This window comes from Arachis stenosperma, chromosome 7 (genome assembly GCF_014773155.1).
Source record: "Arachis stenosperma cultivar V10309 chromosome 7, arast.V10309.gnm1.PFL2, whole genome shotgun sequence".
In the NCBI taxonomy this organism is placed as follows: domain Eukaryota; kingdom Viridiplantae; phylum Streptophyta; class Magnoliopsida; order Fabales; family Fabaceae; genus Arachis; species Arachis stenosperma.
This window is the reverse complement of record NC_080383.1, coordinates 16,272,945-16,298,501: the sequence shown is the minus strand read 5'-3', so window position 1 is coordinate 16,298,501 and position 25,557 is coordinate 16,272,945. Positions and strand designations below refer to the sequence as shown.

The following is a 25,557-nucleotide window of genomic DNA, read 5'->3' as shown; positions in this document are numbered from 1 at the left end:
ACATACAACATGGATACTCTGAACATACAACATACATACGCTAACCATACAACATAGATACTTTAAACATGCAACATAAATACTCTCAACATACTACATAAATACAACATGGTCCACGTGACTACTACTTAAATAAAACAACTACAAGACAACTACTTTCTCATGGCCCACTTCACATCCTTGACTAAATTCTTGCATTTCTTGGCCGCCTTTTTGAAGACAGATGGAGTGTAGCGACTAGCACTGCGACGTGGTGGATCAATCCTCAGATTGTAACCTTTGGAGGTTTCATCCGGAGTGCGTGCATGACCTGTACAGAAATTATAAAAAACAATTTAATTATGCGCAGCAGATAATCACAGCAAGACATAAATACTCTAAAGATTTAGTAAAAGTAAAAAATAGATGCCAGTTATGAACAAAAAAGCTCAAAAAGTAATGCAACATGCAAAGTAGAATACAAAACATATTACCATCATTACGAGACTCTTCATCCTCGTCAAACTCCTCTATTTCATTGTCATCATGATCCTCCTGGTCATCCGGGTCATCTACTAGATACGCATCCGTCTCCCTCTCGAGTGTGTTATCATTTTCTTCAATGAGTCCCATGGATACACGGTTAGGATTCTGAGTGAAAAAAGCTCCGCGTCCGTCATCACTCCTACTAGAGTCAACCGACACAAACCCCCCAGAAGCAACCGACGATGTATTGCCCGGGTACCTCACATCCAAAGAATACCTACCAGCCATGAGGTCAGGCTGTTGGCCATAATGTGGTAGTCCAGGATCTGCAGACATCAACCCAAGCAACTGGCTAAAGGAACCTCCTTCTCCTGTTTCAAATTGTGAGGTACCCCAACATTGTTGACTGATTGGAAATGATGGGGGGAACTGTGTCTGAGGTACATAATGGCTTGAGGACTGAGGTTGTTCTTCTGGAATCGGTGTTGGAGGTAATAGATGCGACGAATGTGGCTCTTCTACTTGATTGTCAGCATCCATATGCTGACTACCCTCATCGGTATCCTGATTATCCTCATCCAAATCCTGATCACCTTCCTCCATATCCTGATCACCTTCATCATTATCTTGACCCACAAGAATTGACAAGTTCAAGTGGTCCCCATATTTTGATCGGTACCAATGCATGTAACTATCTAGTAGATCATGTGAAGGCATCGCAAGCTCAGATAGAATGTAGTTATACCTGTTTGACCAATGCATCACCCATTTTGAATGACTTGCTTCCGTGGCCCAATTAAGATTCTTTGGACCCTTCAGGGTTTCTCCATGCGCCTTCTCTAGATTCCCTTCCTGACTAGGTTGTCCCTGAACCAAACCAAACTGTCGCCTAAATCTATCGGTAGCATGCCACTCGACACATTCAAATGATACCAACGGAACTGTAGCACTCCAAACCACTGACTGCATGTAGATTTCAGGAGGAATGATGTTCGGATCCACCCGATCCACAGCATAAGCAACCCAAACAAACTGGAAAAAATAAAGGAACCTCAACATAACAGTCCAAAAAGCCAATTACAAAGACAATGCTGTATATTTATGTCTCAGACCCTAAACATAAAACTAATACCACTTTCATTGACCCATACCTGCCCTTCCTGAAGTTCATCAAACGACCTCCTAAAGTGAGCTAACTTCAAGTATCTAAATCGTCGGTCACCACGCTCCCAGTTCCGCCACCTGTGATGATATATTCAATTACCTCAGCTACCATTAAATGAATCATAACTATCAACATACGGGTACATAACTAACAAATTATTACCTGTTTGCTAGTGGAAAACTTCGAGGTTCCCTAGGTAGCGGCGATAGGAACGGCATCCTGATCCAAGCCCAACAGAGTAGAAGTGTTAGTGGACCATCTATTTCCTTGCAGTTAAAACGGGATGCCCGGCATAATGCCCTGTACAGATGTGCCAGGCATGCCGCTCCCCAACTATACTGACCAATACTACCAAAATCACGTAGCAAGGGTAGAAATTTCCAATGCACTCCTGCCCCAGACTTATCCCCAAACAATATCGTCCCGATCAACAACATAATATGGCACCTCACATACCTCTGTATACTGATATCATCAATCAAATGTAAATTTTCTTTTAAATCACGCAGCCATGTAAGTTTTATGCAACTAGATCTACAGTCAGACATACGCGGTGCAACTCCAAATTGAAGCAAACACTCCGCCTCCAACGCTTCATAACTGCTCATTGTCATCCCCGTGACCGGAAGACCATCTGTGGGAAGACCAAGAATCATAGCTACATCTTCAAGTGTCACAGCACATTCACCAATGGGAAGGTGGAACGTATGTGTCTCCGGGTGCCAACGTTCAATTAGAGCATTTACCAATGCTTTCTGACACTGCACTATCCCAATCTGAGATGCATGATAGAACCCGGTAATTCGCAGATGATCCTCCACCCTTTCGTTGTACTGATCCGGAGGAAGTGGATGGTTACATGTCAACATTCTTGATTTCTACAAAAAAACATAAGAAATTACTAATCAAATTATTAAGAATTGCTAATGAAACTCATTACAAATACATATATTCCTAATCATAAATCTCAACAATATTTACAACATCCACAATAATATCGAACATTAATTAATTACTCTTTTCTTAAAAATTTGTCCCCTGCAATACAAAATATTAATAAATCTGTATATGCCATCATTCATATTCTAACAACGCTAACAATTAACTTGCTAATAATAATTACTACGTTTAAAATTATTTAACTTTTCCCATAAAGAAATATCTAACATGGCTTACTTTAAAAAACCTTTCTAATCAACTCAGCATTAACACTTTACCACAATAATAATAACATCTAACCAAAATCGATAACAGTTACACTTAATTTGTTAAAAACACATTCAAATGCCATTCGCTTACAACTGATAATTATACTACAATTAAATAAATTTATTAAAAATTTAAATTATGTTCTACTTACTACTACAGCCAAAAACACAAAACTAAAGAACAACAACAACATAACATAACCATAACAAATTTTTCTTATCATCATATATATAATTCATAATCTGTAAAAAAATATTTAGACAGAACCTAACAAATATTCAAAAATTAGTCATAACCATTCTATTTATATTCGTCAACTACATATCTCTAACAACTACATAATCATAACAAATTTGCTAATCATGATTTACATAATTAATTAATTATTAATGTGTAAAATAATTTTAAAGAAATCTAACAAACAATGAAAACTAAGTCATACTCAGTCCATTTATGTTCTTCAAATGCATCTCTAACAACAATATAATCATATAAAAAATTTTAATCATCATAAATACAATTATTAATCAATCTGTTCAAAATATTTTAAAATAATCTAACTAATACTAATAAATAAATTAGTCCTAATCATTCTATTCTTCAACTGTGTATCTAACAACAACCATAATATTGAAATTTTATATTTATAACTATAAAAAATAAAAAAACTCAAAAAAAATTAAAAAAACACTTACATAATCAGGATCACTGAGATAGTGAATAATATGAAGCTCAGATCGATCAACATCTTTAATTTTTGATTTTTTCCCCATTATTTTTGCTCCTCCACCACCATGCAAAGTTCAGAGACAGAGAAGTGAAGAAGATGGCTTTGAGGGAGAAAGGTTGTTGGGAGTGAGATTCGGATGGTAGGAGAACCTCTTCATTCAAATGTTGCCCACCGAGTAGGGACTCAACGGGGAAGCGCCGCGTGTCCATACAAGCAATGGACTCGGACCGTGCGAAAACCCCCCATCAAACTCGCTTGGTCCGTGACGCAGCCGTCTCGGAGGGTCCGAGTCCCTCACCCTCGTCTTCCCAACGCACTGGACTCGGACCGTGCGTCTTCAGTCACTGGACTCGGAGGGTCCGATTCCCATGCCCCTGACACCACACGCAGGTTTAACACCTCCCACCCCCATATCCGTTTAATACACTTCCAACGGCACAATATTGAAAATAAAAAGCGTAAATTTTAATATACATCAAATTAATTCTTCATCTGGAAAGTAAAAGCCCTTGTATAAGTGAAAAGTTATTTATTAACAAAAGCCAAGAATCAAGTTTAACTAACTGCTACTAGTACCATGCATTTGAAGCGAGCATTGGATATTTTATTATTAGAATATATTAAAAAATAATAATAGTATATTATAATATTATAATAGATAGATTAAAGTGTTGTTATAGTGAGGTGGGTTCCCAAAGCAGACGTCAGTGATGAAAGGGAGAGACGGAATTGAATGCAGGAAATGAATCTTGCACTGATACTCTTCTCTACTCTCTACTTACTTTGCTTATTTTTGGAGATAAAAAAAAAGGGAGAAGAAAAGAAATCAAGAGAGCCAGTGATGAATGCATAGGAAAAACAAAAATGATGGGGTGACTTTGCATTATTAGTGGGTGAGAAAGAGAGGCTTGTGCAAGTAACTAAGTAAAGTAAAATGAAGTCACTCTGTAATAAATAAATAAATAAATAATTTTGTGAGTGTGTGATATATATTTCTGAGAAGAGTAAACTTTGTCAGCATTTGTGCCAAGATGTGTTTTTACAGTGGTCAAATTGGGGGGTGATACAGCTTTTTTCAATGTAAATTTTTTTTCACTACATTTAGTTTTAATTTTTATATATTTCTAGATTTAATAAATGTCTCATTTTTATTTAAAATATCATCCAAAAAATAAATTTAATTAAATACTAATGAATATAAAAAAGTGAATTTTTTTTAATATAATTAATGAATGAAAATTAAACTAGATTTTGTTTTAAATGTTACTTAATTTACTTTTTGGTGATTGTGGAAAGTTTTGGTGGTGAAAAAAGGCATTTCATTTTCCCTTTGTGAGCTAGAAATGCCTAATACAGAGGAGATTCTTATAAGGAATGGGGACCTGGGGCCAGAGGGGACCATTAGTGTTTTTATTTTATTTTATTTTATATTAAATATTTTTTCTGTTAAATACTGTTTGCTAATTTACTTGCTATGATGGGGGGAAGTCACTTTTACTTCAACTGTGTACAGATAAAGCTCTCTTGTCTGTTACCAAGCTTCTGTTTTTTTCTTCAAAAAAGATTGTCATCTTCTTAGTGGAATTTAAGAATCTCTTCCCCAAAGTTCTTTTTTTAGGGCATGAGGATTTTTCCATGATCATTTCTGTCTCTTGGCTGCTTTTTCAAATCAATTACTGAAATTTGTTCTTGTTTACTATAGTAATTAAAATAAATACAATTAAGTTGCTCTTAAAAGAAAAGAAAAAACACTTCTGGAGAGGAATATTATTCTATTATTATTCATTAGTTTATTAACATAGTTTCCTTATTTTACAACATGATTAACATTTTCTTTTTCTTTTGTGGTAATATATAAATAAAATCTTAATTTTTGTTTACTCAAAATATCCTTGGAGTGCAAAAGAGAGTCACCCCCATAATGGTGAAAGTTTCAATCAGCACAATTTTTCATGTTTTTGGCAACAAAAAAAATCTTGTTTGCAAATTACTCAACGGCTATCCAAACACTAAATTAGAAAAAAAATTTTTTTGATAGTTGATTGAAATATTTAAGTATTTATTCATAAGTTTAAAAGCAATTATATAGAATTAGGTTATTATTTAAAGCATGGAGAAAAGAGAGGAAAATGTAAAACATAATAAGAATTCTAATTGATGAAATTGCAAAAAATTGAATCCTTAACTTTTCTGGTTGGGCCAAATTTCATCCTTACATGGTACAATTTGGTGTTAAATACGACACTGGAATTCAGGTATGTACTACAAATTGGACATGCCAACAACTCTTCAATGCTCTGTCTCTCATAATTTTCTTTTTCTTTTTTCTTTTTCTCTCTCTTTCTCTATGAGCATCACACTAGTACATGGTTGTATTCTTCAAACACATTAACAGAAGGAGAACTAAGCAAAAGGATAATGATTGGTCAAAGTTTGATAAGTGTTTAGGTTAATTGTGTGATATGTCCAGTATTCAGAATCAGAACAAAATGGGTTGGTGTCTTGTACTTAAGATATATCTTACATGAAAACAGAGAAAGCATTATCATGTGTAAGAAATACATATAAATTAAAGGATTTTGATCCTCTAAAGTTTGAATTTTATTTTAGAGAGTAAAGTGTGATCTCTCACAATTGATTTCATAGGTAGGACTAAGAATAAATATGAAAGAGAAACTATTCAAGTGTAGAAGATCACACTTTACTCTCTAAAGTAAAATTCAAACTTTAAAAAATCCAAATCCTAAATTAAATGTTTAGCACCATAATATTTTAAAGTGCAACGCACTTAACAAATAAAATTTAAGATAATTTGATTTGTGTGTTTATTTTATATTTTTAATAGTTTTATTTTTAAGATTTTGTAAAAAAAATAAATTTAAAAATAAAAATAGAATATTAATTTTTTTAAAAATTTTGAAAGAAAATTACTAAACAAATTATTTTCTCATGTAAAAGACACTACAATAACAAGTGATACACTTTATAGTGCCAAACTTAGTCACTCATACTAGTTCAGGTTAATATGAATCCACGCAAGATAATTTAAAAAGAAAAAGCATAAGAGACCTGAATCATATAAGAAAATAATTAAAGATATCAATTCTGAAGTAAAACTTTTCTTTCAGAGATAACAATTAAGCACAAGATTGAATCTTTATCTTTAAATTTTGGATGATCCAAAAGCAAGAAATGTTTATGTTTTTTCAATTTAAATATTTACTTAAGTTCATCTATCCACTCATTTTGTATTTAAAAAAAAAATAGTCATTGCAGAAGACTTGACCAACTTATTTATTAAAAAACATAGTTAGTGAAATATAATGATGCTAGTAAAATGTAAAGATAATATCACATGAAAGTTACGGAAATAAGTGAATAGATAAATTTAAGCTTAGAAAATTAATTTATGCAAATATCCTATGTTTATTGACTCCAAGGTACTCTTAATTTATCATATTGAAATAGAGTAGTATGATTATATAAAATTTTCTACTAGAAGTATTGGCATTAAGGTAGCATGTTTATATAAGATTCATTTGTTTAGTGTGTTTGATAAATCAAAATACACTGAAAATTAAGAAGCGCTGTATTCAGGTAACATTGGCTTCACTCTTGTTCTTTCATGGGTCATCATCATATAACCAACAAAAAAATCCTAACAGAGCAGATTCATTAAATAAAACTAACTACTTTCATAATGCACTCGATTCATTTGGTCATTAAATATAACACAGATTAATAGCCAACAGATTTCAACTAAGAGATATACACGAAACAGAGCATTCAACTCATATATACAGTAGTTTCATTACTAATCTTTTGGAAAGAAACAGTTGTGTGCATATTTTTTTTTTCCGTTCTAATCAAAGGGAACGAGTAAATCGAATTTCGTCTAAAACCTATGACAATGACATTGATCTTTTTTATTACTGTGTATGCGAGAGAATAAAGAAAAAGAAGAGTTTTTTGTTTTAGTGTTTTGATAATCAATATTGAAGTAGATTTGTGTTTTAAATTTTAATCTCTTATTATCTCAAACGACGTCATTTTAAGAGAAATTAGACGCCACACTAAAATGACGCTGTTTAGTAACTGCTAGTGTGTCACTTTAACGTTTTAACTAGGCACATCGTTGATAAAAATAAGGTTTAATTATTCTGTTAGTCTTTATAGTTTTGCAAAATTTTTAATTAGGTCCTTATATTTTTTTTTCTTTTAATTAAGTTTTTGCACCAAATTTTTTTAAATTGGGTTCTTACACTTTTTTTTTCTCTTTTATTTGAGTCTTTGCACCAATTTTTTTTAGTTAGATCCCTATAAAATTAAGCCAATTATTGTTAAGAGGGACTTAATTGAAAAAACAATTTAGTGCAAAAATTTAATTAAAAAAAAGTATAAAAACCTAATTAAAAATTTTATAAAATTATAGGACTAACAGAATAATTAAACTTAAAAATAAACGAAAGAACTAACGTTAGTAAAAAAAATTTTGAGATTTTATTTGAATTAATTAGAATTTTAAAAATTAAATTAAGACCAAAATCAAATTTCAGAACCAGATTAAAAATTAACTCATGCAAATTTTTTTTTTCGCCTCTTTGAAGCATTGCGACTCGCGTCTTAGGAGAGCGAGCCAAGAAAACTCAATTCATGTGTACGAATGTAGCTTCTTTTTTTTTTTTTCTTTAAAGAACTTATTTCCACACTATTTTTCAAAATCAAGGTTGAAATGAGTGACCCGCAAATACTCATAAAACGCGTTACCAATATTCTTTCTTGTTCTAAGAATATATTATAGTTTGTAATCTATATATTAAAGATTTTCATCAGCGTCTATTCAACAGTATGTCAAGCTCATGCCTTAAACTTTAGTAGTTTGTTTGTATTTTCGTATTTACTTCATCCAAATTGAAATTAGAAAGAATACTACTGTTTCATAAATACTATTGTTAATAATATTAAAAAATATTAAGTGGCTAATATTTTTTTAATCTTTTATTTAAATTGATTAGTTTTTCATTAGTTATTATAGTATTTTTTATTTTTTTTATTTTTATTCTTGTTAAAAAGACAAAACAAAAAGAATTATAAGAATATAAAATAAAAAGGAGAAGATAAAAGAATAAAAAGATGATAATTATAAAGAAGAGGAAGAAAGAGAATTTTAAATTATGTAAAATTTATCAAAAAAATAACACCGAAAATTTTTATTTTGGTACAGAATTTTTGTTAAGAGGTGAAACAAAAAGAATTATGAAAATGTGAAAGAAGAAGAAAAAGAAAAAGATGATGATAATGATAATGATGATAAAGAAGAGAAGAAAGAGAAATGAAAGTTTTGAATTGTGTAAGAAATAGTACCAAAATTTTTTAATAGTGATATATAAAATTTTTTAATTTTGACACTTAAATTTTTTAATCATGACACAAATTTTTTATAATAAGGTGAAATAAGAATGATTACGAGAAAATGAAACAAGAAAAGGAGGAGTTTTGAATTTTATAGAATTTATTAAAAAAATAATACAAAAATATTTTAACTGTCACACAGAAAGTTTCTTTATTTTAGTACCAAAATTTTTTAAATATGACACAAAATTTTTTAACAAATTTTTTTTATCATTGAGCTAATTCGCCAGTAGTAAAATCATATATAAGAAGTCTAATTATTTTTGTGTTTTTTGTAACAAATTGATGTAATTTTTTATTCTAAAATATATTTGAATATATTTTGCTGGTTGATTGAGTTAAGATTTTGGATTTGTGATTCTTTAAAGATTTTTTATATTATTTATAAAAAATTCTAGTGTTATTTTTAATAAATTTTTTGTGTCGTTAACCGAAAATTTTTATTTTATTTTTGTTATTGTTAAACTAATTGTGTGATATTGAATTAAGAAAAAGAAGATGATAATGATGATGGTGGTGGTAGTGATAGTGGTAGCTAGCGGTGATGATAATGATAATGAAAAAAGAGGATAAAAAAAAAAGAAAAATATCAAACGAAAAAAAAGATAATGAAATAGAATAAGAAAAAGAAAGAAGAAGAGAAAGAAAAAAAAAAAGAAGAGAAGAAGGAAGAGATATTAATAATTATGAAGATGAAGATAATGAAAGTGAAAGAAGAAAAAAAAAAGAAAAATGAGAATGAAAATAAGAACATATGAGCATATATAAATTTAATTTAGATAGACTTAGTTAAAAAAATTTAATTGTTTTTTTTTTTTTGAACAAAAACTTAATTGTTTAAGTACTTGAAATATATGACTAAGAGTTGTTGGGTCAGACTCAGATCCATGCCAATTTAACCCTACTTGACCCAACAAACAAGTAAGTGATTTATCATTTATGTGCGCATCAAATTCGAACCAAATATTTTATATCTGATCTTCAATCTAATTTAGAGAACAAACCAAAATCACCTCTTATCCAACAATAATTACCCACACAATAAAAGAGAGAACCTTTTTTTATGTGTAGAAATCCACCAACTTTAAAACAGTCAACTACACCATTCACTCTATAACTAGTTAAATACCTCTTTAATTAAGATAATTTCCAATTCAAGCTACAATCATTCAAATTATACACCTACTGATTTTAACGTCGAAACTCCTTATAAATATCTCTAATCGTCAAAAGATGTTCAGTACAACAGTTTAAGACATTTGGATATCATAGATTCAAATCTATTTTTCACATTTCTCTTTTTCAAGTAACGCATTAATATTATATATATAAAAGCGCAAATTGGATTAACTCCACAAAATTATTTAAAACATTCCAAAAAACTATCTAAGGAATTAAGGATAATTTTATCAAACCAACTCATGAAATTATCTTTAATAATATTAAGTTAATTTATATTTTGCTTTTTAGGATTAAAATTAGGTAAGTTCTACCCAACCTCCTCTATTTCAACATGTAAATTACCCCTCGTGACGTGACATACTTTAATTAGATGCTTAGTTTTAGTTTGAGTTAATTTAACTCAATAAGAGTTAATATGTTAACTAAAGTAGGGTAATTTTGTAATTAAATATTTTTATAAGAGAGATAAATATATAATTTCTATAAACATTAAAAAATAAAGTTATATTTTTATCATAAATTCAATTTACCCCAGTCCCATTTTTCTCTGAAATTGAAAGAAAAAATCAACTCATTGGGTGTTCCATATTTTGATGAACCAGGAAATAAGGGTGTGTTTGGCAACCACGTTTAAAGAGAAGAAGTACGTTTAGATATCTTGAAAGTTGTAATTTTTGGTTTGGCAAATTTTTGATTCATGCAAAGTGATTTGCATTCAAAACCACGTTTTCAATAAGCAACAATTTTAAGCTTCTGCGTTTCACCAACGGGCTTTTAGCCATCAATACTCAATCTTTATTTATTTTTTACCAATTTTATCTTTTATGCATACTATTGTATTATTTATATTATTTTTGTTTATATGAACTATCTTTTTCTATTATTTACTATTTTTTTATTAATTATTTATTTGATATTATACACTTTTATAATTATAATTTTTTTGTATTATTTTTATTTTTTAATATAATATATTGATCCTATTAAGAAAATAAATTAAACAAAAATTAATTGTAATAATAATAATAAAAAATTATAACATACTAAAAAAGAGTACTAAGAGTACTAAAAATATACTGTATAAAAATATCATAAATTTTTTTTTGATTTATTTCAATTACTACCAAATAATATTTAATTTTTTTATTATTTTTAGTACTCTCTAAAATTTATTTTGTTAGTTTTAATTAAAAGTATATTTGCCAATTTTTATTTATTATTTTTATCTTAGTGTATAAATATTAATTTTATTAGAATTAATTAATAACATCTATTCAAATATCTAAATTAAAATAATATACAAAAATTATTAAGTTGATGTCTATTTTAGTAATTTTGTATCTAAAAGTGATTTTGAATAGTATAATCCAAACAACATTTATTTTACTATAATTCATTTTGATATAAATATTCCCAAACATAAATCACTTAATACAAACTTACTTTTCATCAAAATCAAGTTTGCAAAATTAATTTTATTCAAACTCCCGTTTGCAAACTGTAATCCAAACACACACAAGTATTTAGAGAAAATAACTAATTAAATGGCCAGAGAAAAAATATTTGAGTCTGTCAGAACACCGTGAGACCATCTCGACCACAAGGTTGTAGCGCGAACGATCCACCGTTCAGATGGCATGCGCTTTGGAACAATTAATCACGTTCTGACCTCACGGTCATAGTTCAACCAAAGTCTTCTTAGAACTCAAGATACAGATGTACGAGCCTATAGAACAGATCCTGTTCAAGTAAGGTCGTGTTCTGTGTTTTGTATTCTTTGTGTTTAGTTATAAAAACTGCTTTTGTTTGGTGAACCTAGCCCAGGTGAGACTAAGTTTACGTTTGCAAAATTCAGAAAATCTTAAAATTTAAGAACGTGAAATCGATTATGATGGCTTTTTATGATGATAGTGTAGAAGGGGAAGACGAAAAAGAAAATGAAAATAATGATGATGATGATGATGATGATGGTGATGGTGATGATGATATGGGATTTCTGGATGACATTGAAATTAAATTTGGAGGTATTTAATTACATAATCACCCACTTTAGACTATAATTTAATTATCAATAATTTAACCATAGTTAACATAGCAACCAATTAAAAAATGACATGCCACAGAGGATAAATTACATGTTATTATAGGAAGGGTAGGCTAGAATTTATCTTAAAATTAATACTCTGTTAAACAAAAAAAAATGGCTCAGAAACAATGGGGGTGGGGCCCATTGGTGTATGAAGGGAAAAGTAGTTAGGGAGTAGTGTGACCCACAAGTGACATGAGAAGGTGTTGTATGAAGCGTGATGAGGGTGGTAGAAGACTAGAAATAGAAGCCTTGGGGGTTCATGTGCATGTGCATGTGCATGTGCAAAACAAGGTAATTGGTGAGTGGTGACGTATCATTCTTGTTATGTATGTATGTATGTATGTAATGAAATGTAATATATATGGCCCTTCTCATCAATCATCACGCTCATGCCTTAGCAAAATTGATTGAAGCAAGAAACTCATGCCCATCCCCATCTCCCTCATTGGGAAAAAATCATTGCAGTCATCTCTATGTAGTTTCGCATCACCATTTTGTAATCTTTTGCTTCAGGATTTAGTATCTTCTCTATCTTTGTCTATGTGGCCAAATGAACCTTTCTAATTTATATCATCATTATACTTGTGTTGAAATGTGCTATAAACAACGATCACTTTTGACCATTATATGTCTCTCTCACAACAAATTTCAAATTTTTAGCACTTAGTTCGGTAAACTAAATAGTATATAAACACTATCTAACTCAATTTACTAATCAACTTAAATAAATATTAAGAATTTAAATTTAATTTTATGTGTGCAATAATTTATTAGTCTTGTTTAGTTTATAAATTAGTTTGAGTTGGTTTAATAATTAATTTATTGGTCTACTTAAGTAAGTATTGAATATTTGAATTTTGTCTTTGTATATATAATAATCTATTATCAGCAACAAACTTTTAAATAGAATTCAAATTCATGACAAATTAGTTTTTGACCTGTCAAATTAAAAAAATATGATAAAAAAATAATATATAAACACATTTTAAATGAGTAGTTTCAATATTTTTAAATTAATGAGCCATTACTATTCTAATCTAAACGTATAAACGTCCTTAGTGGTAAATTGGATAGTATAATGATTTCTTAAGCGAATTTGGACAAAGAAAAATATTACATTTCAATACTCTATTAATAAATAAGAATGTTATTTGTGCACTAAAGTTAGTCACTAAAATTAATCATTATGTATTTATATAAATACATATATTGTTTAGTTTATTTTAATATATATTTTATTTTTTAATATAAATTTTATACTAATAATTAATATTTTTATTTTATTTTATTATATTAAAACTAATATTGATAATCTTTTTATTTGTTTCTACTAAAAATATTAGTTTTTTTAATAATTTTTAATAAATTATATGAATTTAATTTTGAAATATGAATAATATAACATAATTTACATAATTATCTAATTAAATTTATATATTTAAATAATTAATTTAAAAATTTGTTATTTTTACTAATTTGATAATACCCGATTAATTGTTAATGTTAAATCCGGTATATGTAAATTATATATATATATATATAATTAGTTTGATTATACTAATTATGGAGAGCCGTGAGAGCGGAAGAGAGTCTTCGAGGGTCGCACATAGCCAGGTAGCCAGCCATGCCACCAGAAGCAATAAGGGAAAGAGCGGGGTAGGATATACATCAAGAAAAAAGGAGGGGACTAAAGGGGACAGTGACAAGATTCAAAATCATAGGGTATCGTTCAAAGATAAAATTGTTGATGCTTCAACAAGGAGAGTTTTGGAGGTTGCTGATTCTCTTGATGGGGATAAGATACCAATAGTAGTCAGTAAGAAAGGTGACTTGGAGATACCAACTGTGACGTTCACTGAAGAAACAAAAGAGATATTAGCAGAGTCCTACAAAGCTGCTATCATGATCAAAGTTCTTAAAAAAAATTTTAGCTATACGGCGATCATGCACGAGCTTAAAAGTGTCTGGATAACCAAAGGAGGATATGAGGTACTAGATGTCGATTTTTGCTATTTCTTAGTCAAATCTGATCTCTTGGAGGATAGAGAAAAAAAATTCTCCTTGCACCGTAGATGATTACTGGTAGTTATGTTACGGTTAAACCTTGGAGTTCTTCATTCATACCTTGTGAAAACACATTTGGGTCTACCGTAGTTTAGATAAGGATCACATGTTTAAACATTAATTACTATCAAGAGAGAGCTATGAAAATAATTGCGTCAGCGGTTGAAAAATCGATCCGCATCTACTTATCCACCAAGTCTGCGAAAAGGGAAAAGTATGCAAGAGCATGTGTGCAAATCAACTTGAAACTTCCCGTCATAAAAAGAATTCAAGTTGATGGTCATATCTATGACATAGAATATGAGCACTCAGTGGCGGAGCCACGTTATAGAGAAGGGGGGCAATGCCCCCCAAAATAAATAATATGTATGTATAAGTTTCAATTTTTTAATTTAATTTTTTTTTATTTTTAATTTTTCTTTCTTCTTAACTTATATTTTTCATGTTGGCCCCTCCCAAAAAATTTTTAGCTCCGTCCCTGTGAGCACTTGAATTTAATTTGTGAAAAATGTAGCTACTTTGGGCACATAACAAGAAAATGTGCGAAAGAGAACAATAATGGTATTGGAAAGGAAAGCACGGTGAAGGAGAAAAATTTTTCGTCACTATTTTCGGTAGATAACAACTAGAAAACGGCAGAAGATAGTCAAATTCTAGTAAAAAAAAATCAAAATTTAACTTTTGAATTTGGAATTAATGCCAAATTAATTCCAATTATGGAAAAGCATGGAACAGCAAATCTTGTACATGATAATTTGTAAGAATCACGCATGGATAAGGATACTCATGCAAAAGAGGGTGAATGAGTTACAGTTAGTAGAAAAGACAAGAAAAAAGTGGGTAAAGGCCCGAAAGTAGTACCAAAAAAGGCCAATGTAGCAACATGTTCTAATTTGGTGAGAAAGAAATTTTTTCTTAGGCCTACTAACATGTATGCTAGATCCTCATCAAATGCAAATGTGAAGTCCTCATCAAATGCAAAAGTGGGTCCCAAGAAAAAGAAAAATTCTCCATCCACACTTGGCTCTTTGAAAATAATATAGGTGGCTTTCAATGATCAGGACACTCTTTTTTCAAAGTAGGGCACAAAATTCAGTGTCCTATTTCGCTTCAAAACTCACCTATTGAAGCATTGTCAATGGATTCTCGAGTACAAAAAGAGTTTGATAAAGCTGGTGCAACAACAAACTCAGAGAACCAATCTCAACAGAAGAATGATGATTTTGTGGCGCAAGTTCAAGAAAAGAAGCTTGGAGACAGGGGCTCATCAACGTGAAGTAGGATGATTAAATATTTTAATTATTTAATTTATTTTTATGAATTGTGAACATTTAAATATTATTTATTGGAATGTAAGGGGGCGTCAAATAAAATGTCTCGGGTGCATTGTAAGAAGTTGGTACAAAAAATCAACCAACTTTTTTATTTTGGTAGAAATTCATATTGGGTTTGAAACTATGAAAGATTTTTGGGGAAAATTAGGCTATTATCCTGTAGGGATTGTAGATGGTTTTGGACACAAGGGAGGAATTTGGTTCTTCTCTGCTAATTTAAAATTTTTTTATAAAATTCTTTGTGCTATGAATCAATGTGTAACATTGAAAATTAATGGTGATGGGAGAAGATGGATTTGCAGTGCAGTTTATGGTAGCCCTTAAGCCGGTAATAGAGTATATTTATGGAGTCATTGGCTTGATATTGGCTTGTGCATTCAGGACCTGTGGGTGGTGGTAGAAAATTTTAATAATATTTTGAGTATTCATGAGGTGAAAGGTGGTAATTTCTATTCGAATCACAGTAGTATCTTTGCAAGTACTTTAGATTCTTATGGTCTTTTTGATCTGACAACCTCTGGGAGACAGTTTACTTGGTTTCATAAAATTCAAGGAAATAAAGAAATTGCAAAGAGATTGAATAGAGCTTGCTGTGCTACAGAATGGTGCCTTCTTTTTTCAGAAGCATTTGTTGAAGTTCTTAGCCGTTCTCACTCTGGTCATTGTCCTTTGCTTATCCGATGTCAAGGAGTTCCTATCAAGAAAGGAAATCAACCTTTTATATTTCAAGCGGCATGGGCGACACATCCTGATTACAAGGCCATTGTTCAAAAATCTTGGGATAGTATAGATTTTGCATCCATAGAAAGTTGCTGGGAGTTCAAGAAGCTTCGTTGGAATTTAACTCTACGGTCTTTGGCAATATTTTTATTAAAAAGAGGAAATTGGAGGCTTATTTGAACTGTATCTAACAGAAAATGGAAGCTGACGATGATCCGATTTTAAAGCACAAAGAGAAAGAACTGAGAGCTGAGTATAATCTAGTGTTGACTCAGGAAGAGTTACTTTAGTACCAGAAGTCAAGAGATCAATGGGTTCGGTATGGTGATAGAAATACTAGTTTTTTTCATATGCAAACCATCATTAGAAGAAAATCTAACAAGGTTCATGGGTTGCTGGTCAGTGATGGGTCCTGGTCTGATGATGCAAAAGTTTTGCAAAGAGAGGTTGTTCATTTTTTTCAAAAATATTTTTTTTTCTACTGAGCCTGTTGAGGTTAATTGCATAGGAGAAATTTCTATGCCAACTCTTAGCCAAGATGATTGTAATAATTTGTCTAAACCAGTGACAATGTTGAAGGTTAAAGAAGTTCTGGATAATATGAGCTCGTTCAAAGCTCCTGGACCAGATGGTTTTCAAGTATTTTTCTTCAAGAAATATTGGAATGTGGTGGGTCATGAGGTGTGGCGTACTGTTCAGAAAGCATTCTTAGGGAGACATTAAGTCATTCTTTGTTGAAAACTTTGATTGTCCCTATCCCTAAGTACAACCCTCCAACTAGATTGAAAGATTTTCGGCCAATAAGCCTTTGTAATGTCATTTATAAGCTAGTGACTAAAGTGCTGGTTAATAGATTACGACTTTTCTTGGATGATATTGTTAGCTGAACTCAGGAAGGGTTTATTTATGGCAGAGGAGCGCCTGATAATATTATTGTCGCCCAAGAAGTTTTTCACTTTTTTAAGCGGACAAAGTCTAGCAAAATAAGCTATGACTTTTAAGATTGATTTAGAAATGACTTATAATAGAGTTGATTGGAATTTTTTTTTAGCACACTCTTGAATCTTTTGGCTTTCCTTCTCTAATTATTCGGCTTGTAATGAATTGTGTTCAGTCCTCAAATCTTTCCATCCTTTGGAATGGGAATAGATTGGATAGCTTCTAACCTCGCAGAGGTCTCAGGAAAGGAGATCTAATTTCTCCATATTCATTTGTTTTGTGCATGGAGAGATTAACGTGCTTCATTTTCAAACAAGTTGACGAGGGTATTTGGGATGGTGTGGCTATTTCTAGAGGGGCACCTAGAGTTTTTCACTTGATGTTTGCAAATGACCTCCTCCTTTTTTATAAAGTGGCGAAAAATCAAGTTCAGAATGTCGTGCGTACCTTGGAGTTGCTCTGCAAAGCTTCAGATATGAAGGTTAACATTGAAAAATCCAAAGCTATTTGTTCTAGAAAAATCTCTAATAGAAGGAAGGAAATGCTGTCTGGTGTTTCTCATATTCCTTTTACTAGTGACCTAGGCAAATACTTGGGGGTGAACCTCAATCATCCTCGAGCTGCTAGGTATGTTTTTTCGGACTCTTTAGAGAAGATCAAGAATAGGTTGGCTAGTTGGAAAGGTCGAATTCTTAATAGAGCAGGCAAGCTTTGCTTAATTAAATCTATTGCTTCTTCTCTTCCTATTTACTAGATACAAGTGACTCTTTTTCCTACTTCGATTTGTCAAAAGATTGATTCTTTGCTTAGACAATTCTTGTGGAAGGGAAAGGTGGGGGACTGTTGCTTAAACTTGGTCGAGTGGAGCAAAGTTGTCACTCCAAGAAAATATGGAGGTTTGAAAATTAGAGATACTCAATGTGTGAATTTTGCTTTATTAGGAAAGCTTGTTTGGCAATTACTACATAATAAAGATAAGCTTTGGGTAAGAATTATGCTGGCAAAATATTTATCTATGAGTTCTTGCTTTTCGCCCAATTTTTCTAATAATGTTTCAAGCACTTGGCGAGCAATTTACAAGACAATAGAAAAGTTTCGTGATAGTTTTGAATGGTGTATAGGCAGGATGTCTCAATCATTTTGGTATCATGCTTGGTGACTATCTGAAATGCTAGCTCATTTGGTTCTTTTTGTGCACATTTCTGATTCTCTCTTGAAGTTAGAAGATGTCTGGCACCATGGACATTGGCGGTGGATATTATTTGCACAATGATTTCGGAAGAAATTAAACTTGATTTGATGCTATTTGATCCTATCAAGCAGGCAGGAGACAAAATATGTTAGTTTTGGACAAATTCAAATATTCTCACCTACTCAACTAAAGCGGGTATGAGTGGCTATTGAAGAAGAAATTTGGCTGGAATGATAATGAAAATTGTCTTTGGCTTTGGCGCTTGAGAATACTGGAGAAGATAAAGTGTCTGCTTTGACTTTGCCTCAATAACGGAGTTCTCACAGCTAGTTACCGGTTTCAAAGAGGTCTTGCTACTTCTGATTTTTGTCAGAGATGTTATCTTGCTCTAGAGGATATTAACCATTGCTTTAGGACTTGCGAAAAAGCTCGTCAGATTTGGATTAACTTAAACTTGGGAATGACCATTGTGGATTTTGGTTTGGATTTTGTGTCTTGGATTCGTTCTAACCTAAAAAAAAAATGAGTTCCTCTTTGCAGCAGCCTTTTGGTGGATTTGGAGAGATAGGAACAATGACATCTTCCATTAAGATGATCCATGGAGTAAGGAGAAAATTTTTCATTTGGCTAAACATGCTGCTCGAGAGTTTTCCAATGTCATTACCACCCAAAAATATATTATTCCTTCTCTTTGCAATATAATTGGGAACCACCTCCAATGAATGTCTATAAAGTGAACTGCGATGCAAGCGTTTTTGAAAATGAGCAATTCGCTGGCTTTGGGTGTATTATTAGAGACAGCATGAGAATTTGGATAAAATGTTGTTCTGCCAATATACCTCTTTCTAGTGTTCTCTGCTTTGAGCTTCATGCTATTTGGAGAGGGCTTGTTATGGCTTGGGATTGCGAGTGCAAAGAGGTCACATGTGAAACTGATAATCTTGATGCGTTTTTTCTTGTTTCGCGAGACACAACCAGCATGATTAGGACTGACTTTGACCTGCTTGACAAAATCAAAGAGATGCTCCAGTGTAATTGGACAGTTACGATAGTACTCATCCAGCGTACAGCTAACAGAGCAGCTAATTTAATGGTTAAGACTGTTACTTTTAACAAGCACTTGTACTTGGAGTGGTTGCTGCCCCTTAATAGTTTAGACATTATTATTAGAGAGGAGTATTATTCTTTCTCTTAGGTATTTTTTCTGTGTTATTTTCAGCCACCAAAAAATGTTTTTTTTTTTATTTCCATTAAGCCGGGTAGAATATTATATATGACTCCGACTAACTATCTTTTAATGTAACTGTTAAAAATATAATTGTTTATGTTTGTTTTTATTAGTTTAAATTTTAAAAAAATAATTTTATTATGTAATATCAAAATTTTTTATAATTAAAAAGTTTTAAATTCAATTTTTGTTAAATAAAAAAATTCAGCAAAAAGCAAAAAAAAAAAGTAAAAAATTCAAACAAATTTAAAATAGATTCTTGCATAAAAAGACATATTAGAGATATAATTAGTATCTCATTTTTTATGACAATAATTATTAATAAACAAGATAACTTTTGAATTATTTGCATTATTATCTTTGGGTAATTGAGAACAAAAAGCGTATTATGCAACATTTATCTGTGTGTTAGCATTTTCAGTCTACATGTCATTATCATAATGTAATGGACTAGCTAGCCAATTGTAATCATGGATTCCATTGTATTAAAATTTTGGAACGCATTTAAAAAATGCTGTACATTATAAAAAAGGATCTTATCTACTATGTAGGAAAATATATGCACGAGCGTGGCATTGACTTTAATTTCTATTGGAATCATCCACTTTCAAATTTTGTATATACACCATTAAATGCAATTCCTACATCATCAAGCACCCATGTGTGATTCGATAAGAACAAATGGGTTAACAGTCCTTTCTATTTTCAAATCGACATTTTCCAATCCCTGTAACCATCTTTTTTCATTGCAGTGTATGTTCCCATTGCTGCTTCATTCATGTTTTAAATTCAAATTTTTAATTTATTGCATCCATGATCATTTTAGATAGTGTGTATATATAAACCAATAAACGTATCTTGATAAAAATAATAAATAAATAAACATATCTGTGTAAGTGGGAATAATAATTATTATGAAATCTTGTTGGTTGTCGTTCAGACCATTATGGGAATAGTTTCATAACGGTTGAATAAAATTTTTTATTACAATAAAACTAGGGCAATTTACATAAATAAATAAAGTGGAAGCATTATTTACGTAAATGTGCAAATCTGTTTGATGTTACGATTTTGTGCAAAATTGAATATTATGTAAACCGTGGCAACCCACCACGGTTTTAAAACAAACATAAACCGTGGGAGGTCACCACGGATTAGGAAGACATTGTTTTGCATGTAAACCGTGGGAGGTCACCACGGTTTACGTTGGAGAAAGCTTGTTCATAAACCGTGGGGAGTCACCACGGTTTATGTAGAGTGCAACTTTAAACGTAAAACCCGGTAACCCACCGCGGTTTACGTGTATCTATATATATATGTAATCCGTTGAAGGCTGGGACGGATTCATTTGCTACCTTTGGAAAAAAAGTTGGATTCATTGTGGTAGAGAGAGTTTGTGAAAAGGATTGGAGGTAGTGAAGGAGAAGTGGGTGGTTATAACTGTTATTGTTATTATTATTGTAATTAAATTTAATTCTAATATAGCAATGATGTTAGTAGGAATATTGGTAGTAAATATTTTTTTTATTACGTTTACCTGTTTTGTTAGTCTAATTAATATTATTTACATAAATATTAATGATATTATCGGTTTTGTAAGTAATGCATAATTTTGTTATGCTTATTATTCTTACTGTGTTTTTTAGTATTTTTGCACAATTTGTTGTTATCCTTATTGTATTTTATTCAAAGGTTTTATTCATGAATTTAAATTGTTAATTTGTTGTTGTGAGGCACATTTTGTTAGCTTCAGTATTTAGTAGGATAAGAGAATCCATGAAATTAATGTGCACAGTTATCTTAGCACCAGTATTATGTATGTTGTTGTTTGTAATCGTTGTATGTTAATGGATTTATTTATTACGAACGTTTTGCAGCCTAGTAGGGTTATTACGCCGTTAGGCGGCAGCAAATATGCCCTTACATGACAGGGTTATACCCTATCTGGAGACTGCGGGGTTGTATCATCTTGCTAGGCTAAACAGTCATTGGTTCTGGGTTGATGAGCCTCTGCTTAGCGCATTTATTGAGCGTTGGCGTCCGGAGACCCACACGTTCCACATGCCGTTTGGTGAGTGCACCATTACTCTTCAGGATGTTGCGTATCAACTGGGTTTGCCGATTGATGGTGCACCCGTTAGTGGGTGCTGACTGAGTTTGAGAATCTGATGGAACACGGTAGACCAGCATGGGTGTGGTTCCGGGAGTTGTTCGGGGAGTTGCCTCCGCAGAGTAAAGTGAAGCAGATGACAGTGTGCTACACCTGGTTCCACGAGAGGTCCCGTGTTCTCCCTGCAGATGCTACTGATGAGACAGTCGTGTATACGCACGGGCTTATATCCTGATGCTCTTGTCGTCTCAGCTGTTTGCGGACAAGAATGCAAACAGGGTACACCTTCGCTGGTTGCCTTATTTGGCATCATTGGATGAGTTGGGCAGATATAGCTGGGGATCCGCTGCACTAGCCTGGTTGTATAGGTGTCTTTGTCGTGGTACAAACAGGAACGTCGTTAACTTGGCTGGGCCGCTACACCTACTACAGTCTTGGATTTTCTGGAGGTTTCCCACTCTGAGGCCCACTGGTTTTGACCGGTTTGGTTTTCCGCTTGCTTCTAGGTATGGTTTAAAAATATGCATTCATAATTGTAAAAATTGCCACTGTGTTATGGTTTGTTTTGACATCATGTAAATTTAAATTGTAGGTGGGCGGAGTTTGTTCCGAGGAACGATGCAGGGGCACAGCGATACTTTCCGCACGCCTTGCACTTGATCGGTTGCTTGTCCACGACGTGAGTGACTTATTTATTACTGATGGTAGATCTAGTTTTTCTTACATTGCACTGCCTCATGAACGTCTTACTGTGTTCTATGCAGTTTGTGTGGGAGCCTTACTCTTCTGCTGATGTTACTGCTGTTATTCATCCGGAGATACTAGTTGATCAGCACCGACGGCTGTGGACGGCCGTCACTAGCCTCATATATTTTGCTGCGATAGAGTGGCATCAGTGGATAGGGTTCTACCCCAGTTCGGCGGTGTTCAGCCTCTCCCAGATGTAGCTCTGAACATAGATTGGCTACATGCGAAGGATGGTAGGGGTGGGGACCGTGGTTTCCTTCATATTATCGGGAGTGGCACCAGTATTGGGAGAACCGGCATCAGTCGGTCATATGGGTCGATCGTGTCCTCGACCCTGGTCCATCATCAGATTACCTCGAGTGGTGGTGCCGTGTGGCGCACAGGTTCCTATCCCCAGATGTAGCATTTCAGGATCCGAGGCCGATTGTGTTGACTGAGGAGGCTCGTCACAGAGGGTCGTCCCAGGCACCTCCTAGAGTTCATGTTATGACAGACCGGATAACAGACGAGTTGATAGGCGTCGCCGTATTGGGACCCGGACCACGGATCGCGAGTGGAGGGAGTTTGCCGACCGATTGGAGCAGGACGTTCCTGGAGCTGAGGCTGGGGATCCAGTGGACTACCGTGTTCCTCGACGTAGAGGCAGACGGCCACCTGCGCGGCCTGACCGTCGAGGTGGGCCTGATGGAGGACCATCCGAGCAGGGGGGCGGCACTGGTCACGTCGCCGCTGAGGATGTAGTTGGATCAGCATCAGCCATGGATCAGCCGACGTTCGACGTGGGTTCTAGCTCACAGATGTTTGCGAACGTGAGCCCATTTGGTTATGCCGAGTTTACGACCGCAGCTGTTGGGGTGGACATTGCTGATCCCGTTACTGAGTCCGAGTTTTACCGAGACATAGCTGACATGCTTAGGGATGATGATCAGACCCATTATAGGCCACAGATGCCTGAGGAGGATGCCCAGTTTCGTGGGCAGCAGCCAGGCAGTGACGATGTTCAGGCTCAGTTGGCAGTTGACCTGAACGAGCCAGCAGTTTCGCCGTCCGACCCATGGTTTGCTTTAGGAGGTACACCTGCCTCCGCTTTCAGCGCGGCTCCCGCACACCCCACAGCACCAGCGCCAGATCAGCGACCTAGGCGGGTTAGACGTCCTACTTTGTGTGGCACCGGAGGGCACTTGCTGGCCAGTTCGATGACGATGACAGTGACACCATTGAGGATTCTGATTAGTTATGCTATATCTTCCTGTCCAGTACTTTGTTTCTTTATTTATGTATTCATCATGGTAGTTACGTTATGTGTTGATCATGTTAGTTACGTTATGTATTGATCTTGGTAGCTACGTTATGTATTCAGCATCCTAATTACTTTATGTAATGTGCATTATTGTTAGTGTTTATGTATTTCAGACTTACTGTTAAATAATATTTATCTTTTGACTATGTAGCATGGTTCTGAGAACCGGACCGGACCGGCCGGTTCAACCGGAAAAACCGGGAACCGGTCAGTTAACCGGTCCGGGTAAGCTCAAAAACCGGCCAGCAAAAAACCGGTAAAAAACCGGTCGCACCGGTCGGTTAACCGCTAAACCGGTCAAACCGGCCGGTTTTTTAACGGTTTTTTAACGGTTTTTTATTAAATTAATATATTTAAAATTATTTTTAGGTTTTTTAATAATTTTATTTAATATTTAATTAAATCGGTTGAACCCCGGTTGAACCCCGGTGGAACTATTAAACCATTGAACCAGTAACCTCACCGGTTCATTGACCGGTCCGGTTCTCGCAACCTTGCTATGTAGTGAGTGCCTGATTCAGAGTGTTTCATGTATTCATGTATGGTTTATATTATAATGCACATTGTGAGAATGATCTCTTCTGGTGCTTCAATCACCCACGTATATATAGATCTTCACCACCTTATTTAAGTCCACATAAACCGTGGTGACTCCCCACGGTTTATGAACACCCTTCTTCCAACGTAAACCGTGGTGACCTCCCACGGTTTACATGCAAAATAATTTCTTCCTAATCCGTGGTGACCTCCCACGGTTTATGTTTGTTTTGAAACCGTGGTGGGTTGCCACGGTTTACATAATATTCATTTTTGCACAAAATTGTAACAACAAACAGATTTGCACATTTACGTAAATAATTCTCCCACTTTATTTATTTATGTAAATTGCCCATAAAACTACGTAATCAAATAATTTTCCGAATTAAACCCCAATCAATTTAGATATGCACATTTTTTAATAAGTTTTTTTTTTATTATCATCATTGTTTGTCTTTCTTTTTTTTTTATATGTTCAAAAAGCTAGTATATAAAAATTTTAATTTACAATACAAAAATTTTGGTATATAATAAAAAAATTTTAAAAAATCACATGTTTAAAACATTAATCCTAATTAATAAAATACATATAATACAGAAATTTTGGTATATAATACCAAAAATTTAATGTATAATACAAAAATTTTAGTGCTTAATACAAAAATTTTTTAATGACTATCTATTTAAAATATTGATGCACAACTAATAAAATATATATAATACAATTTTTTAAAAAATTATAATTAATTCACTCAATTAACAAAAGATATTTATAGTAAAAATTTATATACTATATACAAAAATTTATGTATTATGAATAAAAATGTATGTATTATATATAAAAAATTTTATATTATATTAATAAATTTATACTATATGCAAAAATTTCTGTATACTATATATAGAAAATTTTGTGCGAGATCAATAAATTTGTGTGAGATCTACCTAAACTAACTCCTTACTAAATAAGCTAAATAAGCTGAACTAGTTAAAATTAAAAGACAAAATTGTAAAATTCAACTTACCCAATTCACTAATTAATTAAAGAGATATTCTCTACATCCAAGTAATTTAGGCATCCAAGTTCATTCAAGTAATTTTAGATCACGTATTTTTTTTCGTTTTCTTCTTTTC

At 32.8% G+C, this 25,557-nt stretch overlaps 1 pseudogene; it reads right to left on the bottom strand.

Annotated features, from left to right (window-relative positions):
* Positions 1 to 11,729: 11,729 nt before the first annotated feature.
* Positions 11,730 to 11,921, bottom strand: LOC130942755 (small nucleolar RNA U3; annotated as a pseudogene).
* Positions 11,922 to 25,557: the final 13,636 nt, after the last annotated feature.